The following is a 24946-nucleotide window of genomic DNA, read 5'->3' as shown; positions in this document are numbered from 1 at the left end:
TATATTTTGTATTCTTTGTAAGTCGGACTTTTCTGTATGTAAGTATATATATACATTGTTTTTATTTCATGCATTTTATATAGTTAATACATTAATCTGTCCATACATATACATACATACGTATACATACATAGATAAGTATATATATATATATATATATATATATATATATATATATATATATATATATATATTTTTATATTTATATATATATATGTATATATATACATACACATATATACGTATATATATTTATGTAATATATATGCATATATATACATATGTATACATCTATGTGTATACATATGTATGTGTGTGTGTGTTCAAAGAGTTTGACAGACAGACAGACAAAGATTGAGAGAATAATTAGGGACATAACTAGATTCTTTATCCCAGCTTGGGCAGATGTAGTTATTGGGGAAAATTAATTTTTCTTCACGATGCAAGCCAGAAATATAAGATCATTGCTTGTAGAGTAAAGTAATTAGGAGTCGTAGATAAATGTTTTGTGGAGAACTAATACGATATGCTATATATCTGAATGATCTGGTCTTTGTATTGGTCGTCTGCCAATCAGTCAATCATATCTAATTCCACTAATAAAACCGAGGCGGCAGAGGGGCATTCTGAGTAATAGTGGATGTTCATTTAGATAGAAATTATTCAGGCCTGAATAGAGTAACGAAAGTGTTATGGACGACGAGATCACGCAGATGGCTTTCACACCTTGGGAAAACAATAGAATATGTAGAATATGAGAAAATAGCGCAATTGCATTGGAGTAGAGGGAAGTCACTTACGACGTTGCTTGAAAGAGTTTAGTGATCGATGACTATGTCAAGGTAGGGGAGAAAATCGATGGTGTATGGATGGAATGAGGTACAAAAAAGTAGAAGCGATTATCTAGTCACCTTCTTCGTAAGAGTGCACTAAGTGGTGCTACTAAGCACATGTTTATATATATATATATTAATATATATATATATATATATATATATATATACATGTATATGCACATATATATATATATATATATATATACATACACATGCAATATACATATATATGAATATATATATACTAATATATATATATGTATACATATACGTTTATAATGTATAGATATGTGAGCGTGTATATATGTATATATATATATGCATGTATGTATATGTATGTATATGTACGTGTGAATTTATGTATAAGCAAATCAGAGATTTAACTAAATGTAAGCCTTTCAACAAACACCTCTCAAGATCCTGGAGCAACGTATCACGTTTAGATCGAACGACTCAATCGTTAGCTTCACAGAAATAAACATTCAAGCAGAAACTAAAATTCCGACTTAACATTTAACCTAGTGACATACATACTTTGATCTCATTATACTTTATAACGATGAACACCTTGTTAAATTCAAATTTTTTTTTTGTCTCATTTCGATCATGCCAAATGAATCATTATTTGAATATTCAAGTGAAATAATTGCACGTTCTGTTCTTCACTTTTAACGCACTTTTAACGCATAATCTTCATATCATTATAGTTTATTTTAATTCTCTATTTAATACCATGTATTTTCACCTATATAACTTGTGAAACATCGCAGTGTAACAGTTTCCGCTTGTTTCTTCCCATCCCACACTCCCTTAATCAGGTGTATATATGTGTGGAATTATGTATGTATGCATTTATGTATGCATGTATGTATGCATGCTTGTATTATATAGGTATTATACGTATATATGTATGTATAAATATGTATGCGTATTTATCTATCTATCTATCTATATATATATATTATGCTCAGAGATTATCTTTTAGACAGCTATTCCAACCTATATATATATATATATATATGTATATATATATATATATATATATATATATATATATATATATATATATATATATATATATATAAAATATATAGTTTTAGGGAAAATAACCAATTATACATTTATATATATATATATATAAATGTATAATTGGTTATTTTCCCTAAAACTATATATTTTATATATATATATATATATATATATATATATATATATATATATATATATATATATATATATATATATATATATATATATACACATATATAAAGCCTTTCTCCACAGCTACTTCTAACTATCGAAGAGAAATATGTATATTAAAATACTATTCATGTTATGATTTTCCCCCAAGATGGCAAAAATCAGTATTGCATTTCGTATATAAAAGTATATGAAAACAATAATCTATATTGTGGAAACTATTGGAGTTAGTCGTTCGATAAACGCTTTGCATCAGATGATCTTAAAACTTGAAGTTGCAATATACTTTGGTTTACTCCTGATCATTAGGTAAAGACATCTAAATTGTAGCACTTCGTCCTATCATTACCCACTATATGCTCAAACACACACACACACACATATATATATATAATCGGAAATCTTCAACGGTTCCATAACTTCCGTCTTGGCTATGACTTTGGAGTCCTGGTAATACGTTACAGCACTTATCCAGCGTACACTAGTCGTTTAGGTCACATGTGAACTAAACCCCCATATATATATGTGTGTCTGTGTGTGCGCGCCTGTGTACGTATATATGTATTTTTATATATATGTGTATATAATATATATGTATGTATGGTATATATATATATATATATATATATATATATATATATATATATATATATATATATATATATATATAGTTTTAGGGAAAAGAACCAAGGTTCATGAATATATATATATATATATATATATATATATATATATATATAGAGAGAGAGAGAGAGAGAGAGAGAGAGAGAGAGGGGAGAGCGAGAGAGACACAGAGAGAGTGCAATAAAAAAATACCTCACAGATGTGAGTGTACAAAACCTTTTAAAAGAAGATAATTCTCTGCAGCAGATTTGTAAGAAGATTTCTGCTGTAATCAATTCTCACTTTAATTTAATTTAATTCAAATTAATTTGTGTTTTATGACGTGAACTATAGAATATCGGCTGCCATGTTCAAAGTGAAGCAGCCTTTCATACAAATAACTGTAAAATTCATCCACGTTACACAAGTTTCAAACAATCTGTTCCAATGTATATTTTATATAAATATAACAAAGATATTTCTTGTGTGTGGACAAATCATGCGTTTTATCGTTATTAAGTTTTCGATAAACATAAATTGAACTCACGTTTATAGATTTCCCTTCCTATATATGACAATTTTATTTTCTTGTCTTTTCGTTTTAACCATAATTATTTCATTATATTTATGCTGTAAACATTTAATTAATCAATAGCTATTTATCCTTATTATTCATATGCCATAGAATAATTTACATGAACCACGATAACAACAAAAGCAGCCACATTTTCTACAACAAAAATGATAATATTAACAAGATTAAGAGAAGCAGTAACGACACATCTGAAGCCGTTTGAATCGTATTTGAGTTTATGTACGTTGTTTTTGCTTCTACAATTAATGTTCCAGGTGTTGTTCTTCAACGTTGTTGATAATACTACTGTTGTTGTTCTTGTTCTTGTTGATTATGTCGTCATCGTTATCGTTGGTACAGTTGTTGAGTTCTAAACACACACACATACGCACATGCCGATATATGCACATTCCTAGACACATGCATGCATACACATACAGGGTGCAGTGGGAAGAGAGGTTGAATGGCAGAAGGTAAGAAAGCGAGAAGGAATGAAAGAATGAATGAATGAGTGAATGAATGAATTGAAAGAGTGCACCCCCTTTGCGATAAGCGTGACACCAGTTAAGCACTATTGCAAATGCAATCGAATTGGCCCACCCCTATCGAATTTGCTAACCTTGTGTCAGAATATGAAAGGGATTATTATTATGCTATTAATAGCAGCGAGATGGCAGAATCGTTAGCATGACGGACAAAATGCTTAGCGATATTTTAACTGTCTTTACGTCCTGAGTTCGAGTTCCGCCTAGGTAGCTTTTACCTTTCATCATTTCGAAATCGATAAAATAAGGAGTTAAGAACTTGGGACGATGTAATCAACTTGCATCCCCGCCCAGCGCCCCCCAAAATTTCAAGCCTTGTGCGCATAGTAGAAAGAGATAGTATGTCATTAATTAACTTCAATGAATGATATCTATATATATAGAGAGGAATATATATATATATATATATATGTTTATTGAGGCAATGCGATATATATTATATATTTATGAACGCAATATAATACATATGATATAGGAAAATGAAAGGAATAATACTCCTCGCCTTTCATATTATTTCCGACATTTTTATGGGAATAAAGAAACAAATGCATGTTTAATTAAAACTTCCACGTACAATTATCGCCCACATCCCCTCATCGATAAGAACATTATCAGCAGTGATATTAATAACAATGATGATGATGATGATGATGATGATGATGTTGATGATGATGATGATGATGATGATGATGATGATGATGATGAGGTGGAGGAGGAGGAGGAGAATGAAGATGATGAGGGGGAGGGGGAGGAGGACAATGATGATGATGATGATGATGATGATGATGATGATGATGACGATGTTGATCATGATCATTCGCTCTCCTGCATTGCTATCGCTTAGTACACGCATCTCGGTGATAATTTTGTCATATGTCCATTGTTCTGTTTCAAACCGAAAAACACATGGACATCGAAAAAAAAAAAAAAAAGAGACAAGGTGCAGCTTTATGTGTGTGTGTGTGTTTAAAATGAAAGAGGTGGGCGACTAAGAGCAACGTAATCAATAGTAATATAATCAATAATATTTAATTTTATCCTTCCTTTGTTTCAATATCTTTCGTTTCCTTTTTTATTATACATACATATTTGTTTATATTATCTTTCATCTTTATTTTAATTATCTGCCTTTCGTTCCCTTTGAGATATGATTTTATTGGATTTAAAAATACGAAACAGAATATAAGTGCGTGTACGTGCGCGTATCCGCAAGTATATATACATATATATAATATATATATTCTTATATATGTGCATATATCATATATATATATATATATATATATATATATATATATATATATATATATATATATATATATATATATATATATATATATATATATATATGTTTGTATGTGTGTGTCTGTCTGTGTGTGTGTGTGTGTGTGTGGTTGTGTATTATTTTCTATATGAAATTATATAGTGAGAAATGGTAAATATGGAAAGCTTTGATAACTTGCAAAGTAAAATTTAATGATGCATTGCTAAAATAAATTTATGTACAAATGATGTGTATGTTAATTCTTTAGCCGAGTAAACGTAGTGCTTCGTATAGATTAATGGATTAACGGGAGTGATGAGTGAGGTAGGAGGAAAAGCGAGAGACAGTCAGATTCATCCTCATACACACATTAATGTGTGAAAAATATTTACACATCTATCTATCTCTCTCTTTCCCTCTCTCTCACTCCCTGTGTACACACACATACATACACATGCATATATACATGCATATATATATTTTTTCCCTATTTTCTATTTCCTCTCTGTGTTTATTTCTATGTTCCTTTCTGTTGAAGAGCATAGGCTCGAAATGTAAAAGACTCACTTCCCGAGCGTAAAACTAACACATCTGCCTGTTGTTTACACACCCGTCTTCGCCTTTTGTTTTTTTTAAATTCTCACTATATATATATATATATATATATATATATATATATATATATATATATATATATATATATATATATATATATACATATACATACATACATACATATGGAGCAATAAATAATTGTCATCTGTACGGCCATATGGAGCAATAAGAGAAATAACTCCAATAAAATGTGCAAACTCAGATGTTTGGAAGATAATGGTGTTGTATATGACAATGTATTTTGTCTTTAAGAGCAAGTGGTGAAATGATGTTCCGATCTTATTCAGAGAATCATGTTCTACTCAAGTGACACGGAATGCATGTGATCAGTGTATGCACAAACACAAAATACATCTCTCTCTCCTTACAGAAACTTGCTGTCTAAAAACGATTCTATTAAATTTTTGTTAATTAAATATTAATAGTAATTGTATAAAAAAAAACTTCTTAAAATACTTCGTGTAGTGCAGATTGTAACTAATTTTAACAGCAAAATCTTATATGGACCTCCAAGGGTAATATTTATCCCCAACGACCCTATGGAACCCGATTGAAAACCATTGATCTAAAGCGTCCACAAATTCGCCGTCATCAATATAGATCACGAGATGAGCAAAGGTCTCTTGTGGTCTTTCAGCTCACTCGTCCATTTTGAAACTTTCTTTGTAAGTCATGAATTGCTTTAGTAAAAACCTGTAAATTGCAGATTGCCCGTTCTTTCTTTTCTCACTCACTCATCTCGGGATATCGCGAGTGTATATAACAAACAATATGTAACATTTCTTGTTGACAATCATGATTGGATTCTTTCCTATTCTTCAATTTATTTAGTCCAATCAAACATGTTAATTTGATTTGATTTTCAATTTGCTTCTTTCCGGTCGTCTTCTCTTCCAAAATAAAACAAAAGAAGAAGAAAATAAAAACGAAAGGAAAAATAGCAGAAGAATGGTTATTCCGTGTTGAGGTCACTTAGAATCGACTGATCATTCTCACCAACGCTTGATTAGTTCTTCATTACCCGAATGCCTGTTTTTGATTTCTGACATAAGAAGAATTGTTGAACAAAAGAAGAGGTTTGCGTGCATGTATCGCTGGGTGTGTGTATGTATGTGTGCGTATGTATGTGCGAGTCTGTGTGTGTGTGTGTGTGTGTGTGTGTGTGTGTGTGTGTGCCATTCTTGAAGTTGATTTATTTCCTTCATACAACTTCGGTGAGCGATGTAAATGCAATTTTCGAGGCGTCTGTATTATTATTATTATTATTATTATTATTATTATTATTATTATTATTATTATTATTATTATTATTATTTAGGTGGTGAGCTGGTAGAATAGCTTGCACTACGGGCGAGATGCTTAGCAGTATTTCGCCCGTTACTACGTTCCGAGTTCAAATTCCGCGGAGGTCGATTTTGCCTTTCATACTTTCGGGGTCGATAAATTAAGCACCAGTGAAACACTGGCGTCACCTCCCATCAAATATGAGAGGAACAAAACACCCATGTTTCCAAAGGTGAATTATCCAAACGTATGTATATATATTGATAGATACATATCTATCGATAAACGTAATTGGAGTAGCTTCCAAGAATGCGCTGTATATGCAAATTAGGTAATCCAATTTATTTAAGCCCTGTGAAATATTTTGACAATGGGTTGCTAAGCGTAGAGTGTCAAATAAGTCTACTCACTCAATGAACACACACACACACACACACACACACACACACACACACACACACACACACACACCTGTATATATATATATATATATATATATATATATATATATGTTGATAGACGGATAGATAGATAGATAGATAGATAGATAGAGTTCATACGGACTTACGCATAAGCACATACACATTTATAGGCGTATGTGCGTGTTAGTCTATGCGTCTCTATATATTTGTGCATAAACAACTTTCATTTACTTTTAGCGTTAAACTAATACAGTATTTGTTCGAACGTTCCCTTCTGTATTTCATCTTTTTTGTTTTTGTTCATTGCCTGCACAATACATACATGCACATCACACAATCTCTCTCTATCTCTCTCTCTCTCTCTCTCTCTCTCTCACACACACACACACACACATATATATATATATATATATATACACACACACACATGTATGTGTATGTGTATATATATAGATATATAAATACATATATATGTATGCATGTATGCATATATGTATATATATATGTATGTGTATCATCTTACTTTATATTACCTGAAAAATCTATATTCAAATTACTACAATTTTATTCGAAATCACTGCCTGATAAGTGCCTTGGAAGAATGACAACACCATTCTGAAACTCATGCATTCTTAGCCAACAAATGAAATTATATATATTGAACTTCACGTGTTGAGTTCTATTTCTCAGAGCAATAAACAACACAACATTATATATATACAGCAACATGTGTATGTATACATACATACATATATATATATATATATATATATATATATATATATATATATATATATATATATATATATATATATATATATATATATGTAATGTATAAGGTATGAATATATATTAGATTTAGATTGAAAGTCAAAATACTTATATACCTATAGGAGATTGTAAAGATGTATGTAATACAATATGTAGAGGAAATTATAAATAGTTACAACGCTGTATTAAACTGGTGCCGCTTCAATGTCGATAGTGGACTTGTAACTGAAAGCTATAAGTTTCATTGAATCAATTTTACGATCGATAAATACAGAAATACTATTTGCGTCAGGTGGTGGATTCTAATTTCATTTCTTACTGAGACACGCACACACACACACACAGAGGTAAACGCTATTCGGGGCTGCCAGTGTCATATATATATATATATATATATATATATATATATATATATATATATATATATATATATATATATATATATATATATATATACATATATATATATACAGAGAGAGAGAGAGAGAGAGAGAGAGAGATGCACATATATATATACACACACACACATATATATACATACACATATGTGTGTGTGTGTGAACGTATATATACATACTGCCTAAAGAGAAGGATGTACGAGTCAGTGAATGAATGGATGTGTGCCTATGTTAATAATTATGTTCATATTAAAATGTCGCCTGCTGCAAGATCAGCACCGTCTCCTACACTTCAGAATTCATTCACAGTCTCTCTTTCTCACACACATACATACATATACAGATATAGTGATATAGAGACGCTCATACGGATACATATATGTAGTCACAAATTCATCATATATATATTTACATATAGTTGTATACTTATGCATATATATATATATATATATATATCTATCAGTTTATCTAATGTCTATCTACTGATCTTTGTATATGTATCTTTCTACCTATCACTTTCTCTCTCTCCCACTCTCTCTCTCTCTCCCACTCTCTCTCTCTCTCCCACTCTCTCTCTCTCTCCCACTCTCTCTCTCTCTCCCACTCTCTTTCTCTCTCTCTCTCTCTCCGTGTGTTTGTATATATATATATATATATATATATATATATATATATATGTAGAGAGAGAGAGAGAGAGAGAGAGAGAGAGAGAGAGAGAGAGAGACAGACAGACAGACAGACAGACAGACAGACAGACAGACAGACAGACAAAAATTGAGAGAAAAGTGAGGGGATACTTAGAGAGATGTAAATAGGCTGATATATTTTTGTGTTTCTGTGCGCGTGCGTGCATGCGTTTTTCACCGAATGCACTTTGCAAGCTCCTGTATATGTGAATACGTATATGCAGATGCGTACGTAAGTGTATGCTACGCCTGCCCTTTATGAACAGAACAATATCTACGTAACCTTTTGTATATTTATTCATTAATAAATTCTACTCGAATAGTCGTTACTGCTTACTCTAATGTTGTTGGCACATCAAAAGATAACATCATAAAAGTGCGACCTATCACTGAACAATAATTATTGTTGTTTTAGGTGTTTGCTGCAAATTTTCTTTTCTCTTTCAAATGATTTCTCTGACATAGTTCTTGTATCAATAACTTTCCAATTCCTCTTTTATCTTCGTGTTTCCATTGGCGGTATTGTTTGTGTTGTTTTAACTCAGTTTTCTGTGATAAAGGTAATTAGCGTTACGTATTAACCATCAGAAGAAATATAAACGTACGAAGATGTTCTTCAACGTCATAGCGTATGTTTATATATATATATATATATATATATATACATCATTTGATCGTTGGTCGATACGTAATACCACCACACACGAGTTTTTTACCCGAAGATACACTTGTTCATGAAAGTTTACTGAAGAGGTACAAACATTGAAACGCAACTGCAGTTAGTAAAAATAACAGTCTATTTAAATCTGGACTAATCTGCTTTTTAATCTAATAACTAAATTTTAGTTACATGTCTGAAGAAGAAGAAGAAGAAGAAGAAGAAGAAGAAGAAGAAGAAGAAGAAGAAGAAGGAGGAGGAGGAGGAGGAGGAGGAGAAGAAGAAGAAGAAGGAGAAAAAGAAGAAGAAGAAGAAGAAGAAGGAGAAAAAGAAGAAGAAGGCAAGTAGCTGGCTACTGTTTGCTGCATGAGTCAATCATCATCCTTCTGCGTAAGTCTCCAGGGCTCAGCATATATAGTATGTGGACACGCAGCTCAACGGTACATGTAGTTGTGAACAGTTTGAGGACGGCTAATGCTCATATGATTCAATGACGTGCGTGTCAAGCTCAAATCGTTCATATAACGTTGTTTAACGTCGTAGATATAATCACGTTAAAGATAAAAAAAATCGAGCGAATAAGGTGCTGGGGCCTTCATTCTTTTTACTTGAGAAAAGTTAGGATTTTTCATTTATGTCAATTGATTAAACCCCGGGATCGAAATCACGGATTCAGCTTCGTTTGACAGATTTGACCACTCGTGATGGCTGACTGCATACCTCTCATTCGCATCTCTTCTTTGAGATTCATACATTCAACAACTATAAATGTGTCCCCCTGGGAAATATTATCAGATTCTTTTATCTCGAAATCATTCACAAGTGATTCCAGTGTCCAAGTCTTTTGACATCTCGGTGACACGACGCGACGACTGATAATTAATGAACGGACAAGCGAATAAATGAATAAAAACTGTTTATAGGAATGAATATGTGTATAAATGGATAAATAGATGGATGTAACAGGATGGGATGGTTGACTGAGCTTTGAAAGCTACTACGACAACATTTTCCAAACATGTATACAAATGAATACTTGCTTGTATTCATTCGAACTATTCATTCAACAAACTGTCTGCTATTTGATCTCCTACTTAAGTGTCCTTTAAAACCATTTCTTATTGGCACCATAGAGATAAGATTTATTTGATATCTTGAATAAATTCAAGTCGGTTGTGATCCTGTTCCAGTGATTTCAATAGAGTATCAATTGAAAACTTGAATTCATACATTAACGAATGGGAATCATTTACCGAAGTTTTAAAGATATTTATAATGTTTGTTTCTACAGGAAGCTCCGAAAAAATTGACAACAAATAAATAAATAAAACGAAAGAAAACATAAAAAAAAAACATACTTAAGTTTAGTCACAAATATTTGGTTCCAAATTGTAGAAGGAATTAAAAAACATACTGGAACATTAAATATAATAGGTTCGATTATTTCGTCTGACTTTACGTTCTGAGTTCAAATTCTCCGAGGACGACTTTGCCTTTCAGGGTCGATAAATAAAGTACCAGTTGCCTACTGGGGTAGATCTAATCTACTGGTGGGGCCCCAAAATTTCGGGCCTTGTGCCTAGATTAAAAAAGAATATTCTAAGGTGGCGAGCTGGCAGAAACGTTAGCACGTCGGGCGAAATGCTTATCGATGTTTCGTCTGTCTTGATGTTCGGAGTTCAAATTCTGCCGAGGTCAACTTTATCTTTTATCCTTTCGGAAGTCGATAAATTAAATCCCAGTTGCGTACTGGGGTTGATCTAATCGACTGGCCCCCTCCCCCAAATTTTCGGGCCTTGTGCTTAGGGTAGAAAAGAATATAATAGGTTCGGTTGTAAGCATCGGTCAAAATAGACGGGGAATTTGAAAATTCAATAGAGTGTTACACAAAATGGGCGGGAATTGGGAAAATAGAACATCGAAGAAAAATGGGCGGAGATGCGATAGAATAAATAGAGGTTTGGACAGAAAATGCTGCACTTAAAAAATCGATTGAGCATTGAAGAAAATGATCAGTGATTCGTCGGAATTACTAGAGCGTTCGACATATTATTTTGCTGTATTTAGATACATCAGGCGTTTCAAGTTCAAATCCCAATAAGTTCGACTTTGTTAATCTTCACTTTTACCATTCTGGAGTCCGAATGTGTTTGAAGAAAATAAAATAAAATACTCTGTCGTATTTAACAGCTGATATAATTCATTGTCTCCTAAATGTTTCATGAGGTCAGACACCATTATTTAGTACAACATGTAAGGATAAGTATTAGGTTTGAATTCACTCCCTCTCATTCCTTCATCATTTCGTGAATATCGCGAAGCGAAGCGATGAGGACTTTTCCTAAGCGTCATTTGTAGTGATGTGTCCTCTGATGACTGTGAAGTCCGAATCCGGAGACGGATACGTCCGCAGCCTTGCTGCTGTTAACTTCCAGGCTTCTGCACGTGCCGCTTTTTATTGACGTTAAAAGAATAAGTGTCAAAGTGAATCTGAGCAGGATTCAAACACAAGACATAAAGCTTGGTGACCAGATATCCTAAACTATTTCATCCGTGGCTCTACCTGTCAATCACTCAACACCCTCTTTCTATGATTATATAACGTTTATATTAAACATATATTGATCTTCATAGATTTATCCATATATCAATCTATGTGCACATTAGATTAATATTATCATTAAAGTTATTAAACCGTTGAGAAGCATTTGAAGTGGTGTTTACTTAAGGTCGTTTATATTCTGCATTTAAATCGACCCAAGTTCGATCTAACCTTACATAATTCTGTCAACAGCTTTGGGTCGATATCATCGAACTCTAGGTTATTGCTAAGATAACTTCAATCAATTATATATTCACCTCTGCAATCTGACTTGACATAATTTTTACCATTATTTAAGCGGCGCGCTGGCAGAATGGTTAGCACACCGGGCGAAATGCTTAATGGTATTTCGTTTGTTCTTAGTTTCTGAGTTCAAATTCCGCCGAGGCCGACTTTGCCTTCCATCCTTTCGGGATCGATGAAATAAGTCCCAGTTACACACTGGGGTCGATGTAATCGGCTAATCCCCTCCCACAAAATTCCAGGCCTTGTGTCTATATTAGAAAGGATTATTATTATTATTATTATTGTTATTGTTGTTGTTTTTATTAAGGCGGTGAGCTGGCAGTAAGGCTAGCACGCCGGACGAAATGCTTAGTGGTATTTCGTCTGTCTTTACGTTCTGAGTTCAAGTTACGCCGACATTGATTTTGCCGTTCATCCTTTTTTTTTGGGGGGGGGGGGTCGATAAATTAAGTACCAGTTTCGTACGGGGGTCGATGTAATCGTCTAGTGCCCTCCCCCCAAATTTTAGACTTTGTGACTATAGTATAAAGGATTATTATTATTATTATTATTCCACCAAGGTCGACTTTGGTTTCATCTTCTCGGGGACGTTAGCACTGGGGTCGATATAATCGATTTACTCCTCCTCCGAAATTGCTGGCCTTGTGTCAAAACTTGAAATCACCACCACCACTTCTACTACTACTACTACTATTCGATTTCGACTCATTGAAACGTACTGGTGATTTTAAAGAACTACTGAAAAAGAGAATTTTTTATTTCGAATTGTATGGATTCCTTCATTGAAAATCTTGGAAGTGTATACCATACAAGAGTAAGGCAACAAACTTGTTTTCTATTTCTCTTTAAATAATTCCATTTCTCTTTTCACCGAATAGCTTCAAGTCGGTGATAATCTCGCGTAAATTTTGTGGAAGGCTGCAACGTTCAATATAATTTTTGCTGCAAGCTGAAATTACATTGAATGATGCAAAACAGAACGAAACTAAAACGTATGTTAATGAAAATAAAATGTAAAGTATACAAAATGAATAAAAAAAAAACTATATTTCAATAACAGAACATACGGATAACAGCAACAACAACAACAACAGCTTGAACAACAACACCAGCTTGAACAACAACACCAGCATGTACATCGTCAAATAGATTGTGGCGACTATTATCCAAACCTCGTTTGGAAGTTTACTTTGAAGAAAGAAAAAAAATCTATTGATAGGAAACTTTAGATTGGATAAGTAAAACATGGGAGTATATAATCTATAAACATGTGCTAGCTTCCCAGAATTTGTCACAGATGGATAATGTCATTACTTTGCAAGAAAGGTGGTGAGCTGCCAGAATCGTTAGCACGCCGGACGAAATGCTTAGCGGCATTTCGTCCGTCTTTACATTCCGACTTCAAATTCCTCCGATGTTGACTTTACCTTTCATCCTTTCGGGATCGATAAAATAAGTACCAGCTGAGCACTAGAGCTCCCCAAAATTCAGGCCTTGTGGTTATAGCAGAAAGACAATCAATTAATCTCTTAGGCGGTGAGCTGGCAGAATGGTTGGGAAGCACGGTAAAATGCTGAGCCTCATTTTGTCCACCTTTACGCTTTGAGTTCAAATTCCACGGAGGTCGACTTTGCCTGTCATCCTTTCGACGTCGATAAAATAAGTACCAGATGAGTACTGAGGGCCAATGGAATAAACTTAGTCCCTCTCTTGAAGAAAACTGGCCTTGTGCCAAATTTTGAAATCAATATTATATTGCCCGGCTAAGGACACGGTGTTATTTCGTTTTTCTCAATTTCGTTGTTATCCCCTCTGCTATCATAATAATAATAATAAAGTAAGGACGAGTCAAATACTGTTTCACTCATATCCGGCAAGGCTTAACTTTACATTCCATTGTGTTCTCTGCCCGTGACGTCGTAACTGGAGGACAAACTGTGTGCTATCAATCGATCCATTCTCTTATGCCAACTTCATAATTTGTTTTTCATTTGGCCAATCAGAAATCAATATTTATTATATATATTTTTTCTGTATGAAAGACGTATTAAGAGACGTGCACTCACATGTATATGCATACATAAATAGTTGTATATACAAATAAACATACATAACATATACCTGTTAACTCATAGTATCATTGTTGTCATGTATCCTACGCTGTTTTGCAGCGCGTTGTTGACGCTACAATGAAAGCTTTCCCGATTCATTGCGAGTTCTCCCATCGAATGAAGCCATAAAGTTACTTCGTTCTGAGTTTCTCTTAGTGTTTTCTTGACAGCAATATTGCGGTGGTTTGCCATTTCCTTCCCCAACTTGATGGCCGTTGTACCAGAAAGAGCTCATTCGTTTTTTCAAAAGGTCTTGCTTTTTTAGTCCTGCTGGGTCTCCATATATTATCCTCACAGCGATAGTAAGCTACTCAAGGAGGGAAACCAGTTTGGTCACCGACCACTCAACCATAGAATCGGTAGTATTGGTTACCATGGATACATGTAGTAGGTCTCTTCAGCCTGTGTTGAGATCCCGGATCTTGCGCATAACATAAACATATAAAAACAGAACGGACCTCCGGCGGTTTAATAGGCTGAGTATTCCATGAACGCAGATATGTTAATGTAATCCTCAGTTAAAATTACAGTGCCTCATGGTGACAAGGCTGGTGTTTTAGATCACAGGTACATTTTATCTGAGAAAATTCTACACAGATTCTGTAAATCAGATTTCGCTTACAAGTCTTGGATCCATACGAAACGATGGTAAAAGGCATTTTTCCCAAAATGACGGCAGTAGGATCGAACCTGGAACCTCGTAATTGCAAATTGATTTTACTAACGATTCGGCTGTTACGTGTGCATACATAGACTACGCATAAGTGCATTCGCAAATACATGCTCACATACACGTACGCGCGCGCACACACATACACACACACACATACACATACGTAAACACACCCATGTATGAAGTAGATAATTGCTTCATTTATGAGATGATAACGATCTCATTAATGGCACATCAGTAAAACACTGAATTATTGTGGTATATTCTTGTATACCACTCCCCTGTGAATCTATAGTTAAATAACCACTGAGAAGCAGAGGAAAATGACCGGAAACTATGTTAGTTGCACATTTTATATAAGAGAACTAACTCCTAGACATTTCAATATAAAAATTCCCAGGAGTCAGTAGGGTTTTGATTTTGCAATTCCCTCTTCTGTGTAAGGCTTTGCTGAACTCCCACAGATAAACCTGGGTATTTTCATGTGTCAGTAATTAGGTGAGCAATCTTATGCTAGACACAAAGCTAGTTGTTAATTCTGTGGCACGCGCAACTCCGGCGGGCTGTCAAGGGAATTTCTTTAGTTGTCATCATCAATCGCACTCTGATATAGGATGACCATAATTTCGTTTCGCCCATACATTTGAAGACGTAATATATCGGTCCCGCAAGGTTTTCTAACAACCTGCCTCACTAAGCTAGTCTTGTGATGGCGCCGGTGTAACGGCGAAGATCAACCAACGCATGGTAGCACTTTTGGATTAAATATTATCACTGATGCTAAAAGAAGATCTTTTGGGGTTAACTATTTCACGTCCCTTTAAATATCTAAATTCATATGACGCAAACTATATATATATATATAGCTAGATAGATAGATAAATAGATAGATAAATATATATATGCATACATACCATACATGTATATGTGCGTATGTATATATGTATAAACTTTCAACTCTTTATGGAGAAGGCTGTAAAATGTGGTGGTTTATCTCGTTTGCATATTAATGGATTTGCTGCCAGCGTGTGTATTGAATAACCGACATAGTGAAATTAGGAATAACGCAATATGCGAATGGTAAATATGCATGCATAACCTCATCAATACAACACGATATATATGTACATATATATATATATATATATATATATATATATATATATATATATATATATATATATATATATATATATATATATATATATATATATATACATATATATGTATATATATACATATATACATATACATAAATATGTATGTATATATATATATATATATATATATATATATATATATATATATTTATATATATATGCACATACGTATGTATATATATATATATATATATATATTGTCTTCATACCTTATCCGTATTAAGAATCTATATCATATTAAACAAAATATCACGAAGTAAATCTCTCAGGTATTTTTTAAAAATCCCTTCTCTTAAGCAAGTTCCTCAAATAGACATTTTATTAAGATGTCATACATATTTCATAATCTTTCCTACACTTCACGGTTGTTTAGCTCATAAAGGATGATGATATATATATATATATTTTTCATTTTATTTTTATTCATGTATTTTATATATATATTTTACAAAAAAAAAATATATATAAATAATAATAATTATGCCTGGTCCACTTGTTATACATGTTCGTAATCCATTCTTATGTCGATATTAATTTTCCTTACGGCAAAAGAAAAAAAAAAAGGATGCTAGGCGGTAAGGTATGTATCATCATATAAAAAAGATGAAAGACAACAAAATAGCTGTTCTTGTACTCGCCATTTTCTTTTCCATCCTCTTCATCGTCATTATATGGTTGTATTGATGTGCTTAGTCAAATAAATAATAATATACAAGGCCAATGGAAAATTGACAATTTTTTTCTTCTTTCTTTGGCGAATTATTCACGTAATTTCACTTCCCTGTTTTCGAACAGCTTGCTCTAAGTAGGACTGTCATGCATTATTTATTAACTGGATATTTTCTATTGTGTCTCTGGCTCTCGCTCACACTCTCGCCCCAACTCGCTTTTCTCCCTCTCTTTCTCTCTCTCTCTCTCTCTCTCTCTCTCTCTCTCTCTCTCTCTCTATCTATATATATATATATATATATTTATTTATAAAACTATACATACATATATATATATATATATATATATATATATATATATATATATATATATATATATATATATGTGGAAATGTGTGTACATATATACCTTCATACACAGGTATATTCATATATGTATATGCGCATGACCATTTTATGCGCCCATATATATACATGCATGCATATGAATGCATATATATATATATATACATATATATATATATATGTATAGAAAGAGGAGACAGAGACAGAGACAGGCAGATAGATAAATAGATAGATAGATAGATAGATAGATAGATAGATAGATAGATAGATACATAGATAGATAGATAGATAGATAGATGCATATATAAACAGCTCTATGCGCATATGTGTATGCACATAGCCTAGTTGTTAGGGTGTTGCATTCATGATCGCTAGTTTGCGTGTTCGATTCCCGCAACAGCGGAACGTTGTGGTCCTGATCAAAATAGTATTTCTCGTTGGTCTGCGATCCATTCGACTTCTGACGTGTTGCACACTTTCGCATCTGTACACACAATGTTTATTTGACGGAGAGAGTGAGCTAAGCTACAGTACATACATTAGATCACTATAAACGAATTAGGTCTCAACAAAACCTGAACATCCCTATGTCGCCTTACACGGGAGATTACATCGTATATGTATACACACACACACACACACACAAATATATAGACATACATACATACATTGGCAGATAGATTAATAGATAGAAAGTGAGAGTGATATATATATATATATATATATATATATATATATATATATATATATATATATATATATATATATACATACATATATATGCATATATTCATATATTTAGATTATATATATATGTATATATACATAGGCATATATATATAAATTATATATATATATATATATATATATATATATATATATATGTGTGTGTGTGTGTGTGTGTGTGTGTGTGTGTGTGTGTGTGTGTGTGTGTGTGTGTGTGTGCGTGTGTAAGTATATATATATATATATATATATATATGTTCGTATTTGTGGGGGGAGGGGCGTGTGCGCGTGCGTATGTTTGTATTTTGGGATTGTATTCCTGGATTTATATTGACATTTTGCTGGGAAATTCCGCGTAGATAGGCAGATATTGATTGTCATCATGAGTCTCGTGGGGATTATATTATATTTCGTTCTAATTGTAGATTCTAAGTTTGGCACAAGGCCACACAACTCTTCTCCAAGTAGACAGCGTCGCTTCGTAGCTGAAGTACATGTATTCCTTCTAGCACTTGATTACAACCCCCAGTATTGATTCTAGAGTCAGTGAGATGCAAAGTCAACTGCGAGGATGGATTTTAATTTAGAAAGTGAAAATATGTCACTAGATGACTTGCGATATTTTCAGTTCACTGTTTTGATTTTTCTGACACGCATGGATCAATAAAGTAAAGTAAGCTAAGACAAATCACAATTTAAGCGAAACACCCCACATATGGCTAAACATTTATAGGAAAATCTTTGGGAAAATAAGACCCTATCTGTGAATCGTGACGGACGTGTTACTGGTAGAATTATATTGAATCTGGACGGAAAAGAATAACAAATACATAATTAGTTACCGCAATTACACGACTGATTTTCAACTCACTACGTGAATGGTTAAAAGCCGTAAGCTTTAAATTGCTTAGTTTACTGTTTCTGTCAAACTCTTGGCCATAAAAACAAGAATGGCCTCTCGTCAATCAAGTGGGAGATGAATCTATGTTGTAGCCACCATCGTTGTTACTACCTGTCCCCATAACCATCATTGCTATCATTATCAATATATCTTTGAATTTAGTCTTCATTCTGAACACCCAAATTTTCAGCAATGAAATGGCTTGTACACCAGTAACAAATATTAATTGGAAGCCACAAGTTTAGGAATGTGTGCGATGAAGTTTGAGTTTTATTGGTTAATATAACCCAAATATATTTCTGGTGTTAATATTTATCGATCTCAAGACGGCGAGCTGCTGTTAGAATCGTTAGCGTGCCGCACAAAATGCTTAGCAGCATTTAACCCGTCTTTATGCTCCGAGTTCAAATGCCTCCGAGATCGCCTTTGCCATTCATCTTTTCAGGGTTCATAAGATAAGTACCAGTTGAGTACTGGAGTTGATATAATCGACTTACTCATCCTCCAAAATTTCTGGCCTTGTGCCAAAATCTGAAACCAATAGTTATCTACCTCGGATTAATGGAAAATGAACATTTGCACAGCTGCCATTTAAACACAGATCGTTGGGTGAGGTTTACTAAACATCTCATTCAAAAGACCTTTAGTTCAGCACAAATGCATTACTGATGTTAGTATTTTTCGACGTCATAGGAGTGAAATAGGAAAATGTGCACACGTATAACGAGTTACACTTACTAAATACCTTACCCTCAAATCATTTAGTTCAACGCAACTTTAGCTTTTCTGCCAACCCACTGCCTTAGAAATCAATATCGATTTCTAAAATCATTATGCATTAATACTGATTTCTAAAGTGCTTTTATATTATTTATACATCTGATTATCAGATAATACTGCTGGTTAACAGTTCAAAGTATTGATCAGTTACTTGACACTTGATTGACAAAATTAACCAGTATATATCATTATTATAACTACTTCAGACACAAAGCGACACGACTGGAAGAAAGACTCATAGTCTTCTATTGTAATTGCGTTCACATCTCGAATGTGTTATAAGGTATATTTAATTTAGTGTTTAATTAGTCCTTAGCTGGTGTTTTATTTTCTTGGCCTCGGAGGATGACAATCAAAGTAGACTTCGGTAGGGGTAAACACAATTAACACTGATCAAATACTAAGATCGGTAAACTAGAAATGTTATATTCTTTTCTACTCTAGGCACAAGGCCTGAAATTTAGGGTGAGGGGCAGCCAGTCGATTAGATCTGCTCCAGTACGCAACTGGTACTTAATTAATCGACCCCGAAAAGATAAAAAGGTAAAGCCGACCTCGGCGGAAGTTGAACTCAGAACGTAGAGGCAGACGAAATACCGCTAAGCATTTCGCCTGGCGTACTAACGATTCTGCCAGCTCGCCGGTTTAATAATAATCTTTTCTAGTAGAAATGTTATATTACCCACGACATAAATGTGAGTGGAGTTGCGCCTATACCTCCGACTTTTTACTTACTGCGTTCAAGCCCTGCCGAAGTCAACTTTGCCTTTCATTTCTTTAGGGCAGTTAAAATAAAGCAACATCCAGGCACTGGGTCGACTGATATTCTCTAAACCCCATCACGTCGAAATTGTTGGTCTTGTGCTTCTCGAGAAGGTTTGCAATCAAAGACATTCCATCTGTGAACATCGCACCTTTTTCCTATATGCGCATTATCCAGCGCATTATTTTTTTTTAAAGACGTTAGGTTGTGAGTTGACTGTGGTCTGTAACCCCCTTATTTAGCCATGAACACGCAGTTATTTACGAGCTTATTGACGTTTACTAACACATTATTGTTTTATAGCACACTATCCACTGTCGAAATAATTGTTGTGAAAATCAACAAGGGATTTGAAATGCTAGAGTATGTCACTAAATAACCTAAAATATTTTTAGTTCGCCATTTCGATTTTCTTGTCACGCAGCTATCTTTTTTGTCGATCAATAATTTGAACGTAGAGCTATCTTAAGATAAGGGGAATTGTCTTACATTGGTATTATACGAAGCCAAACATTTTGTAGGAAAATCGTAAAAAAAAAACTCATTGAAAAAAATCACTCAGTTTATTCAATTATTTGATAATTTTCTGTTCTGAGTGTAGATAAGAGAATTGATGTTACCAGCAAAGACCTTAAACGGAGAGAAAAAAGAGATTAGTGATGGAGTGTTTCTATAACAACTTCAGCTCTTTTGTCTCGATACGGCACATAGACATATTCAAATTTGGAAATTTACTGAACTCACGTACTTTCGTTTTTCTCTCATGTTAACATTTATATATGTTAACATTGTATTGTGTCCTACAGAGATCGATAGTTATCAATAATGTTGTTAACTAATATCACTATCTTTATCCCACAAAATATGACCTTGTTTGACTATCTAGGAATCCGGTGTGATATTAAAAAGAAAGACTTTTACTCTTAAATACATATTTTTTCATTGGTATTCACACATATTCTATGTTTTTTCCAGTTGGGGATTTTGTTTTTCCGAATATGCTATTTAGATCGAAACCAACCTTGAACTATTCTGAATTGGAATATTTTATTGATAGATTTTCGTTTCAAATTTAATCGATAATTCGATCACAATATGCAGGTGCCAAATTGTGGGCTTAACATAAATTCTAATGATGGAGTAAAAAGTCCTATTTTCATACATACATTAATAATCTTTTTCAAGTTCTCTTCAAATATATTCCATTTATGGTCTTATTTTTATAGCTTTATTTATTCAATAATATTTATAAAAGTGAATTTATTATAATATATTATATTTCTTAGTATAATCTATTACACCAAATTATCATACATTATTATAATTATATCAAATAAATTTCCTATGATATGCATCTCAAAACGTGATAATACGCGTGGCTGTGTGGTTGAGAAGCCTGTTTCAGTCAAACCAATACCTTGCTTGTGAATTTGGTTGAAGGAAGCTATGTGGAGGCCTGTATGTATGTATACATACATATAAATATGCATATACATATACATATATATATATATATATATATATATATATATATATATATATACTAGACCATCCGTGACCCGTTGGTCACCAGAAGACTCTGAGTTTCCCAGCAACCAACTCTTGTTTCGCGGTTTGTTTTCTTTTCCACGTTATAACACAAGTTTCGACCTGTCGTTCTGCGTCTCTTCGGGTACGTCAATAAAAAAACTCTCACTAGAGATTTCTTGTGTCGGCTTACTTGCTTCAGGTGAAGCAACTCCAGACAATAGTCACCGGTAAGAGGTTTGTATAGTGTGTCCTATCTACTATTTAGCAAGGAATGCCCAAAAACTGTACATGTATGTATGTATACATGCATATATATATATATATATATATATATATATATATATATATATATGTATATTTGTGTGTGTGCGTGTGCGTGTGTGTGTGTATGTGTGTGTGCGTGTAGGTTTCGCAATAACCGATTGTAAGTAATGAGAAAGAAATTTTATGCATAATTTGTGTCTTCAATAACATCACAAGCATCATCATCCTTATAATTGTCGTCGTTGCCTTTATCATCATCCTCGTTACGCCTGATGTTAGTATACTTCTGATACACTTAATTATGCTAATGACGTAAGCAATTCAGAGACTTTAGTTTTTCACTATATTTTTTTTTTTTAGTGTAAATCGTTATTTTTGAGTGGTTTCAGATTTTTTTTTTCCCCATCAAAGAATTTAAAATAAAATAAATCTCTTTAGATTAATTGTTGCTGAAACCAGCTAAATTCCTTTCTTTAAACCTCTCGATAATAACCTCCATAATTGTTTCGTATTTGTCTTTTATTTGAAAACGAAAAAAAAAATTAAACAACTATGAATATAAAACAAATAAATAAAATGGCATAAAAGAAGAGAGAAAGATAAAAGTAAACAAAAAATAAAATCAATTACAAAATGAGAGCATAATTCAAATATCTCAGCAGACAACATACCTTTTCAAAGTTTACAACAGTTGAACTCTTTTGTGATAAAGGTGTAATTATTCTGCATTTCCTTTTGACACCGAAAGCTTTAAAAACATTAAAGAAAAAAAGAAAAGAAAAGAAAAGGAAAAAGAAAAAAGAAAAGGGAAGAACTAAACAACAAAAAGAAAACAAACGAAATAAAAATAACAACAATTAAATATAAGATCAGAATTTATTAACTTCACCACCACCACTGCCTTTCTGTTTTTAATCACGATTATTCAGTAACTGAATTGTTTGCTTTTAAAACCTACAACTACTTTTCATTCACCCTCTCCCCCCCCCCCCCCAACTCCCAACGATTCCCTTGTTGTAGGTTTTCTCTTTTCCCGAAAGAATTACTAAAAAAATCGAATACGCATCGTTTGGAACATTACAACAGACAACATTCGTCTTTAATTTCAAAGATTCTCAACGTCGAAAGGTACAGGGTACTCGTTTATCCATTTATTATTATTACTATTATTGTTCTTGCTATTGTTGTTGCTGTTGTTGTTGTTCTATTTCTTGCTCTTCTTCTACTTCTTCCTTTTGTTCTTCTTGATTTTAATATTTTAAGATTCAAATATTCGTTTAGTTCGGTTGATTCTAAAAACAGCCAGAGAACAACAAACCTATATAGATTCCTCGACATTTTATTTTCGACTGGAATCGGTTCCACTTTATTTGCCAAACACAAATCACTTTGTTTCTGCGTTGATTCACGCTTATTGCTAAATCTTATTCTCAAGGAAATGACCTTAGTGCCAAAACACACGTGGAACCAAATTGCCCTCAGGACCAAACCACCATTAATAATGATATAGACATAGGTATTTCAGGGCTCTGGATAGCGATAACACCATGAATCTAGGACGCTACTTCCTTCCTGGTAGGGTGAATATATCACCACTTCCGCCTTCACTGATCCTGTAAATTTCTCAGGTGTTAGCTCCAGTGACGCCTGTCACGTTTTGTTTGTTCATTCTCCGATTCTAATGCATATCTACCCGCTCAAAGATGAACAAATTACAGCCATCTTTGATAAGCAGCTGCACACCACCTTCGCTTTAGCTGCAGTTCAAGTTTTAGTGATTAACCAATCGGAGTACTTATAATACATAGCTATTACATTATGTCAGTAAACGATATTTTATATGTGTGTGTGTTCGTGTATCTGTGTGTCTGAGTGTGCGTGCGTATTTATATATATATATATATATATATATATATATATATATATATATATATATATATATATATATATATATATATATATATATGTATGTGTGTCTCCGTGTTATGTTGTGTCTCGCCAGCTTCACCTGACAATCGTTGTTTGCCTACGTCCTCGTAATATTTGCAATGCAGTAAAAGAAACGATGTAGCGAGTACTAGATTTAAAAACTAGTACTGGTGGCTATTTGTTCGTTTCTAACACTTCCAGATGGTGTTCCAGCATTGCTGGAGTTTCGTTGACTGAAACAAGTAAAAGATAAAAGACACTAAATGATTTTTGCGTCATCAGCAATGTTGGGTTATAAAACCTGATTGGTAAAGCATCTCACATCTCTCGCTCTGTCTAACTTCTTCCCACCTCCTCTTTTTTTCTTTCGACTTTTTACGATATTATTCCGC

The 24946-nt window shown here is 33.3% G+C and overlaps 1 protein-coding gene across 2 annotated transcripts in view; it reads right to left on the bottom strand.

Annotated features, from left to right (window-relative positions):
• Nucleotides 1-24946, bottom strand: part of LOC106882732 (uncharacterized) — an 86234-nt gene that overhangs the window by 26968 nt on the left and 34320 nt on the right. The window contains exon 2 of one of the 2 annotated variants that reach the window (XM_089363506.1): nucleotides 23297-23373. The exons of the other annotated variant lie outside the window; for it this stretch is intronic. The gene's annotated coding sequence lies outside the window, so the exon portion shown is untranslated. The remainder of the gene's footprint in view (nucleotides 1-23296; nucleotides 23374-24946) is intronic. 2 annotated transcript variants of the gene reach the window in all.

This window comes from Octopus bimaculoides, chromosome 15 (assembly GCF_046866305.1).
Source record: "Octopus bimaculoides isolate indiv1 chromosome 15, ASM4686630v1, whole genome shotgun sequence".
NCBI lineage: Eukaryota > Metazoa > Mollusca > Cephalopoda > Octopoda > Octopodidae > Octopus > Octopus bimaculoides.
This window is presented reverse-complemented; position numbering and strand designations above follow the sequence as displayed.